Genomic DNA, 8,234 nt, shown 5'->3' with positions numbered 1-8,234 from the left:
TGTGCGAAAACGCGTTTTAAGCATGCACATGCATCTTTTGGTAGACGCGGATGAAGTTTTCTGCAAAACCACAAGATGTGCATGCAAATGGTGCTTTTTGCAGAACGCGCACGTGGATTTCTACCAAACGACGTGCTAAGCATGCCGATGCTGCTCTTTTTAGCACCCGCGCACGGATTTGTGCGAAAACGCGTTTTAAGCATGCACATGCATCTTTTGGTAGACGCGGATGAAGTTTTCTGCAAAACCACAAGATGTGCATGCAAATGGTGCTTTTTGCAGAACGCGCACGTTGATTTCTACCAAACGACCTGCTAAGCATGCCGATGCTGCTCTTTTTAGCACCCGCGCACGCATTTGTGCGAAAACGCGTTTTAAGCATGCACATGCATCTTTTGGTAGACGCGGATGAAGTTTTCTGCAAAACCACAAGATGTGCATGCAAATGGTGCTTTTGGCAGAACGCGCACGTGGATTTCTACCAAACGACGTGCTAAGCATGCCGATGCTGCTCTTTTTAGCACCCGCGCACGCATTTGTGCGAAAACGCGTTTTAAGCATGCACATGCATCTTTTGGTAGACGCGGATGAAGTTTTCTGCAAAACCACAAGATGTGCATGCAAATGGTGCTTTTTGCAGAACGCGCACGTGGATTTCTACCAAACGACGTGCTAAGCATGCCGATGCTGCTCTCTTTAGCACCCGCGCACGCATTTGTGCGAAAACGCGTTTTAAGCATGCACATGCATCTTTTGGTAGACGCGGATGAAGTTTTCTGCAAAACCACAAGATGTGCATGCAAATGGTGCTTTTGGCAGAACGCGCACGTGGATTTCTACCAAACGACGTGCTAAGCATGCCGATGCTGCTCTTTTTAGCACCCGCGCACGCATTTGTGCGAAAACGCGTTTTAAGCATGCACATGCATCTTTTGGTAGACGCGGATGAAGTTTTCTGCAAAACCACAAGATGTGCATGCAAATGGTGCTTTTTGCAGAACGCGCACGTGGATTTCTACCAAACGACGTGCTAAGCATGCCGATGCTGCTCTTTTTAGCACCCGCGCACGCATTTGTGCGAAAACGCGTTTTAAGCATGCACATGCATCTTTTGGTAGACGCGGATGAAGTTTTCTGCAAAACCACAAGATGTGCATGCAAATGGTGCTTTTGGCAGAACGCGCACGTGGATTTCTACCAAACGACGTGCTAAGCATGCCGATGCTGCTCTTTTTAGCACCCGCGCACGCATTTGTGCGAAAACGCGTTTTAAGCATGCACATGCATCTTTTGGTAGACGCGGATGAAGTTTTCTGCAAAACCACAAGATGTGCATGCAAATGGTGCTTTTTGCAGAACGCGCACGTGGATTTCTACCAAACGACGTGCTAAGCATGCCGATGCTGCTCTTTTTAGCACCCGCGCACGCATTTGTGCGAAAACGCGTTTTAAGCATGCACATGCATCTTTTGGTAGACGCGGATGAAGTTTTCTGCAAAACCACAAGATCTGCATGCAAATGGTGCTTTTTGCAGAACGCGCACGTGGATTTCTACCAAACGACGTGCTAAGCATGCCGATGCTGCTATTTTTAGCACCCGCGCACGCATTTGTGCGAAAACGCGTTTTAAGCATGCACATGCATCTTTTGGTAGACGCGGATGAAGTTTTCTGCAAAACCACAAGATGTGCATGCAAATGGTGCTTTTTGCAGAACGCGCACGTGGATTTCTACCAAACGACGTGCTAAGCATGCCGATGCTGCTCTTTTTAGCACCCGCGCACGCATTTGTGCGAAAACGCGTTTTAAGCATGCACATGCATCTTTTGGTAGACGCGGATGAAGTTTTCTGCAAAACCACAAGATGTGCATGCAAATGGTGCTTTTTGCAGAACGCGCACGTGGATTTCTACCAAACGACGTGCTACGCATGCCGATGCTGCTCTTTTTAGCACCCGCGCACGGATTTGTGCGAAAACGCGTTTTAAGCATGCACGTGCATCTTTTGGTAGACGCGGATGAAGTTTTCTGCAAAACCACAAGATGTGCATGCAAATGGTGCTTTTTGCAGAACGCGCACGTGGATTTCTACCAAACGACGTGCTAAGCATGCCGATGCTGCTCTTTTTAGCACCCGCGCACGCATTTGTGCGAAAACGCGTTTTAAGCATGCACATGCATCTTTTGGTAGACGCGGATGAAGTTTTCTGCAAAACCACAAGATGTGCATGCAAATGGTGCTTTTTGCAGAACGCGCACGTGGATTTCTACCAAACGACGTGCTAAGCATGCCGATGCTGCTCTTTTTAGCACCCGCGCACGCATTTGTGCGAAAACGCGTTTTAAGCATGCACATGCATCTTTTGGTAGACGCGGATGAAGTTTTCTGCAAAACCACAAGATGTGCATGCAAATGGTGCTTTTTGCAGAACGCGCACGTGGATTTCTACCAAACAACGTGCTACGCATGCCGATGCTGCTCTTTTTAGCACCCGCGCACGGATTTGTGCGAAAACGCGTTTTAAGCATGCACATGCATCTTTTGGTAGACGCGGATGAAGTTTTCTGCAAAACCACAAGATGTGCATGCAAATGGTGCTTTTTGCAGAACGCGCACGTGGATTTCTACCAAACGACGTGCTAAGCATGCCGATGCTGCTCTTTTTAGCACCCGCGCACGCATTTGTGCGAAAACGCGTTTTAAGCATGCACATGCATCTTTTGGTAGACGCGGATGAAGTTTTCTGCAAAACCACAAGATGTGCATGCAAATGGTGCTTTTTGCAGAACGCGCACGTGGATTTCTACCAAACGACGTGCTAAGCATGCCGATGCTGCTCTTTTTAGCACCCGCGCACGGATTTGTGCGAAAACGCGTTTTAAGCATGCACATGCATCTTTTGGTAGACGCGGATGAAGTTTTCTGCAAAACCACAAGATGTGCATGCAAATGGTGCTTTTTGCAGAACGCGCACGTTGATTTCTACCAAACGACCTGCTAAGCATGCCGATGCTGCTCTTTTTAGCACCCGCGCACGCATTTGTGCGAAAACGCGTTTTAAGCATGCACATGCATCTTTTGGTAGACGCGGATGAAGTTTTCTGCAAAACCACAAGATGTGCATGCAAATGGTGCTTTTGGCAGAACGCGCACGTGGATTTCTACCAAACGACGTGCTAAGCATGCCGATGCTGCTCTTTTTAGCACCCGCGCACGCATTTGTGCGAAAACGCGTTTTAAGCATGCACATGCATCTTTTGGTAGACGCGGATGAAGTTTTCTGCAAAACCACAAGATGTGCATGCAAATGGTGCTTTTTGCAGAACGCGCACGTGGATTTCTACCAAACGACGTGCTAAGCATGCCGATGCTGCTCTTTTTAGCACCCGCGCACGCATTTGTGCGAAAACGCGTTTTAAGCATGCACATGCATCTTTTGGTAGACGCGGATGAAGTTTTCTGCAAAACCACAAGATGTGCATGCAAATGGTGCTTTTTGCAGAACGCGCACGTGGATTTCTACCAATCGACGTGCTAAGCATGCCGATGCTGCTCTTTTTAACACCCGCGCACGCATTTGTGCGAAAACGCGTTTTAAGCATGCACATGCATCTTTTGGTAGACGCGGATGAAGTTTTCTGCAAAACCACAAGATGTGCATGCAAATGGTGCTTTTTGCAGAACGCGCACGTGGATTTCTACCAAACGACGTGCTAAGCATGCCGATGCTGCTCTTTTTAACACCCGCGCACGCATTTGTGCGAAAACGCGTTTTAAGCATGCACATGCATCTTTTGGTAGACGCGGATGAAGTTTTCTCCAAAACCACAAGATGTGCATGCAAATGGTGCTTTTTGCAGAACGCGCACGTGGATTTCTACCAAACGACGTGCTAAGCATGCCGATGCTGCTCTTTTTAGCACCCGCGCACGGATTTGTGCGAAAACGCGTTTTAAGCATGCACATGCATCTTTTGGTAGACGCGGATGAAGTTTTCTGCAAAACCACAAGATGTGCATGCAAATGGTGCTTTTGGCAGAACGCGCACGTGGATTTCTACCAAACGACGTGCTAAGCATGCCGATGCTGCTCTTTTTAGCACCCGCGCACGCATTTGTGCGAAAACGCGTTTTAAGCATGCACATGCATCTTTTGGTAGACGCGGATGAAGTTTTCTGCAAAACCACAAGATGTGCATGCAAATGGTGCTTTTTGCAGAACGCGCACGTGGATTTCTACCAAACGATGTGCTAAGCTTGCCGATGCTGCTCTTTTTAGCACCCGCGCACGGATTTGTGCGAAAACGCGTTTTAAGCATGCACATCCATCTTTTGGTAGACGCGGATGAAGTTTTCTGCAAAACCACAAGATGTGCATGCAAATGGTGCTTTTTGCAGAACGCGCACGTGGATTTCTACCAAACGACGTGCTAAGCATGCCGATGCTGCTCTTTTTAGCACCCGCGCACGCATTTGTGCGAAAACGCGTTTTAAGCATGCACATGCATCTTTTGGTAGACGCGGATGAAGTTTTCTGCAAAACCACAAGATCTGCATGCAAATGGTGCTTTTTGCAGAACGCGCACGTGGATTTCTACCAAACGACGTGCTAAGCATGCCGATGCTGCTATTTTTAGCACCCGCGCACGCATTTGTGCGAAAACGCGTTTTAAGCATGCACATGCATCTTTTGGTAGACGCGGATGAAGTTTTCTGCAAAACCACAAGATGTGCATGCAAATGGTGCTTTTTGCAGAACGCGCACGTGGATTTCTACCAAACGACGTGCTAAGCATGCCGATGCTGCTCTTTTTAGCACCCGCGCACGCATTTGTGCGAAAACGCGTTTTAAGCATGCACATGCATCTTTTGGTAGACGCGGATGAAGTTTTCTGCAAAACCACAAGATGTGCATGCAAATGGTGCTTTTTGCAGAACGCGCACGTGGATTTCTACCAAACGACGTGCTACGCATGCCGATGCTGCTCTTTTTAGCACCCGCGCACGGATTTGTGCGAAAACGCGTTTTAAGCATGCACGTGCATCTTTTGGTAGACGCGGATGAAGTTTTCTGCAAAACCACAAGATGTGCATGCAAATGGTGCTTTTTGCAGAACGCGCACGTGGATTTCTACCAAACGACGTGCTAAGCATGCCGATGCTGCTCTTTTTAGCACCCGCGCACGCATTTGTGCGAAAACGCGTTTTAAGCATGCACATGCATCTTTTGGTAGACGCGGATGAAGTTTTCTGCAAAACCACAAGATGTGCATGCAAATGGTGCTTTTTGCAGAACGCGCACGTGGATTTCTACCAAACGACGTGCTAAGCATGCCGATGCTGCTCTTTTTAGCACCCGCGCACGCATTTGTGCGAAAACGCGTTTTAAGCATGCACATGCATCTTTTGGTAGACGCGGATGAAGTTTTCTGCAAAACCACAAGATGTGCATGCAAATGGTGCTTTTTGCAGAACGCGCACGTGGATTTCTACCAAACAACGTGCTACGCATGCCGATGCTGCTCTTTTTAGCACCCGCGCACGGATTTGTGCGAAAACGCGTTTTAAGCATGCACATGCATCTTTTGGTAGACGCGGATGAAGTTTTCTGCAAAACCACAAGATGTGCATGCAAATGGTGCTTTTTGCAGAACGCGCACGTGGATTTCTACCAAACGACGTGCTAAGCATGCCGATGCTGCTCTTTTTAGCACCCGCGCACGCATTTGTGCGAAAACGCGTTTTAAGCATGCACATGCATCTTTTGGTAGACGCGGATGAAGTTTTCTGCAAAACCACAAGATGTGCATGCAAATGGTGCTTTTTGCAGAACGCGCACGTGGATTTCTACCAAACGACGTGCTAAGCATGCCGATGCTGCTCTTTTTAGCACCCGCGCACGGATTTGTGCGAAAACGCGTTTTAAGCATGCACATGCATCTTTTGGTAGACGCGGATGAAGTTTTCTGCAAAACCACAAGATGTGCATGCAAATGGTGCTTTTTGCAGAACGCGCACGTTGATTTCTACCAAACGACCTGCTAAGCATGCCGATGCTGCTCTTTTTAGCACCCGTGCACGGATTTGTGCGAAAACGCGTTTTAAGCATGCACATGCATGTTTTGGTAGACGCGGATGAAGTTTTCTGCAAAACCACAAGATGTGCATGCAAATGGTGCTTTTGGCAGAACGCGCACGTGGATTTCTACCAAACGACGTGCTAAGCATGCCGATGCTGCTCTTTTTAGCACCCGCGCACGCATTTGTGCGAAAACGCGTTTTAAGCATGCACATGCATCTTTTGGTAGACGCGGATGAAGTTTTCTGCAAAACCACAAGATGTGCATGCAAATGGTGCTTTTTGCAGAACGCGCACGTGGATTTCTACCAAACAACGTGCTACGCATGCCGATGCTGCTCTTTTTAGCACCCGCGCACGGATTTGTGCGAAAACGCGTTTTAAGCATGCACATGCATCTTTTGGTAGACGCGGATGAAGTTTTCTGCAAAACCACAAGATGTGCATGCAAATGGTGCTTTTTGCAGAACGCGCACGTGGATTTCTACCAAACGACGTGCTAAGCATGCCGATGCTGCTCTTTTTAGCACCCGCGCACGCATTTGTGCGAAAACGCGTTTTAAGCATGCACATGCATCTTTTGGTAGACGCGGATGAAGTTTTCTGCAAAACCACAAGATGTGCATGCAAATGGTGCTTTTTGCAGAACGCGCACGTGGATTTCTACCAAACGACGTGCTAAGCATGCCGATGCTGCTCTTTTTAGCACCCGCGCACGGATTTGTGCGAAAACGCGTTTTAAGCATGCACATGCATCTTTTGGTAGACGCGGATGAAGTTTTCTGCAAAACCACAAGATGTGCATGCAAATGGTGCTTTTTGCAGAACGCGCACGTTGATTTCTACCAAACGACCTGCTAAGCATGCCGATGCTGCTCTTTTTAGCACCCGTGCACGGATTTGTGCGAAAACGCGTTTTAAGCATGCACATGCATGTTTTGGTAGACGCGGATGAAGTTTTCTGCAAAACCACAAGATGTGCATGCAAATGGTGCTTTTGGCAGAACGCGCACGTGGATTTCTACCAAACGACGTGCTAAGCATGCCGATGCTGCTCTTTTTAGCACCCGCGCACGCATTTCTGCGAAAACGCGTTTTAAGCATGCACATGCATCTTTTGGTAGACGCGGATGAAGTTTTCTGCAAAACCACAAGATGTGCATGCAAATGGTGCTTTTTGCAGAACGCGCACGTGGATTTCTACCAAACGACGTGCTAAGCATGCCGATGCTGCTATTTTTAGCACCCGCGCACGCATTTGTGCGAAAACGCGTTTTAAGCATGCACATGCATCTTTTGGTAGACGCGGATGAAGTTTTCTGCAAAACCACAAGATGTGCATGCAAATGGTGCTTTTTGCAGAACGCGCACGTGGATTTCTACCAAACGACGTGCTAAGCGTGCCGATGCTGCTCTTTTTAGCACCCGCGCACGCATTTGTGCGAAAACGCATTTTAAGCATGCACATGCATCTTTTGGTAGACGCGGATGAAGTTTTCTGCAAAACCACAAGATGTGCATGCAAATGGTGCTTTTTGCAGAACGCGCACGTGGATTTCTACCAAACGACGTGCTAAGCATGCCGATGCTGCTCTTTTTAGCACCCGCGCACGCATTTGTGCGAAAACGCGTTTTCAGCATGCACATGCATCTTTTGGTAGACGCGGATGAAGTTTTCTGCAAAACCACAAGATGTGCATGCAAATGGTGCTTTTTGCAGAACGCGCACGTGGATTTCTACCAAACGATGCGCTAAGCTTGCCGATGCTGCTCTTTTTAGCACCCGCGCACGGATTTGTGCGAAAACGCGTTTTAAGCATGCACATGCATCTTTTGGTAGACGCGGATGAAGTTTTCTGCGAAACCACAAGATGTGCATGCAAATGGTGCTTTTGGCAGAACGCGCACGTGGATTTCTACCAAACGACGTGCTAAGCATGCCGATGCTGCTCTTTTTAGCACCCGCGCACGCATTTGTGCGAAAACGCGTTTTAAGCATGCACATGCATCTTTTGGTAGACGCGGATGAAGTTTTCTGCAAAACCACAAGATGTGCATGCAAATGGTGCTTTTTGCAGAACGCGCACGTGGATTTCTACCAAACGATGTGCTAAGCTTGCCGATGCTGCTCTTTTTAGCACCCGCGCACGGATT

The sequence above is a fragment of the Dermacentor andersoni genome, unplaced genomic scaffold (genome assembly GCF_023375885.2).
Source record: "Dermacentor andersoni unplaced genomic scaffold, qqDerAnde1_hic_scaffold ctg00000210.1, whole genome shotgun sequence".
NCBI classification, from domain to species: Eukaryota; Metazoa; Arthropoda; class Arachnida; order Ixodida; family Ixodidae; genus Dermacentor; species Dermacentor andersoni.
Note: the sequence above shows the minus strand (reverse complement) of the source record.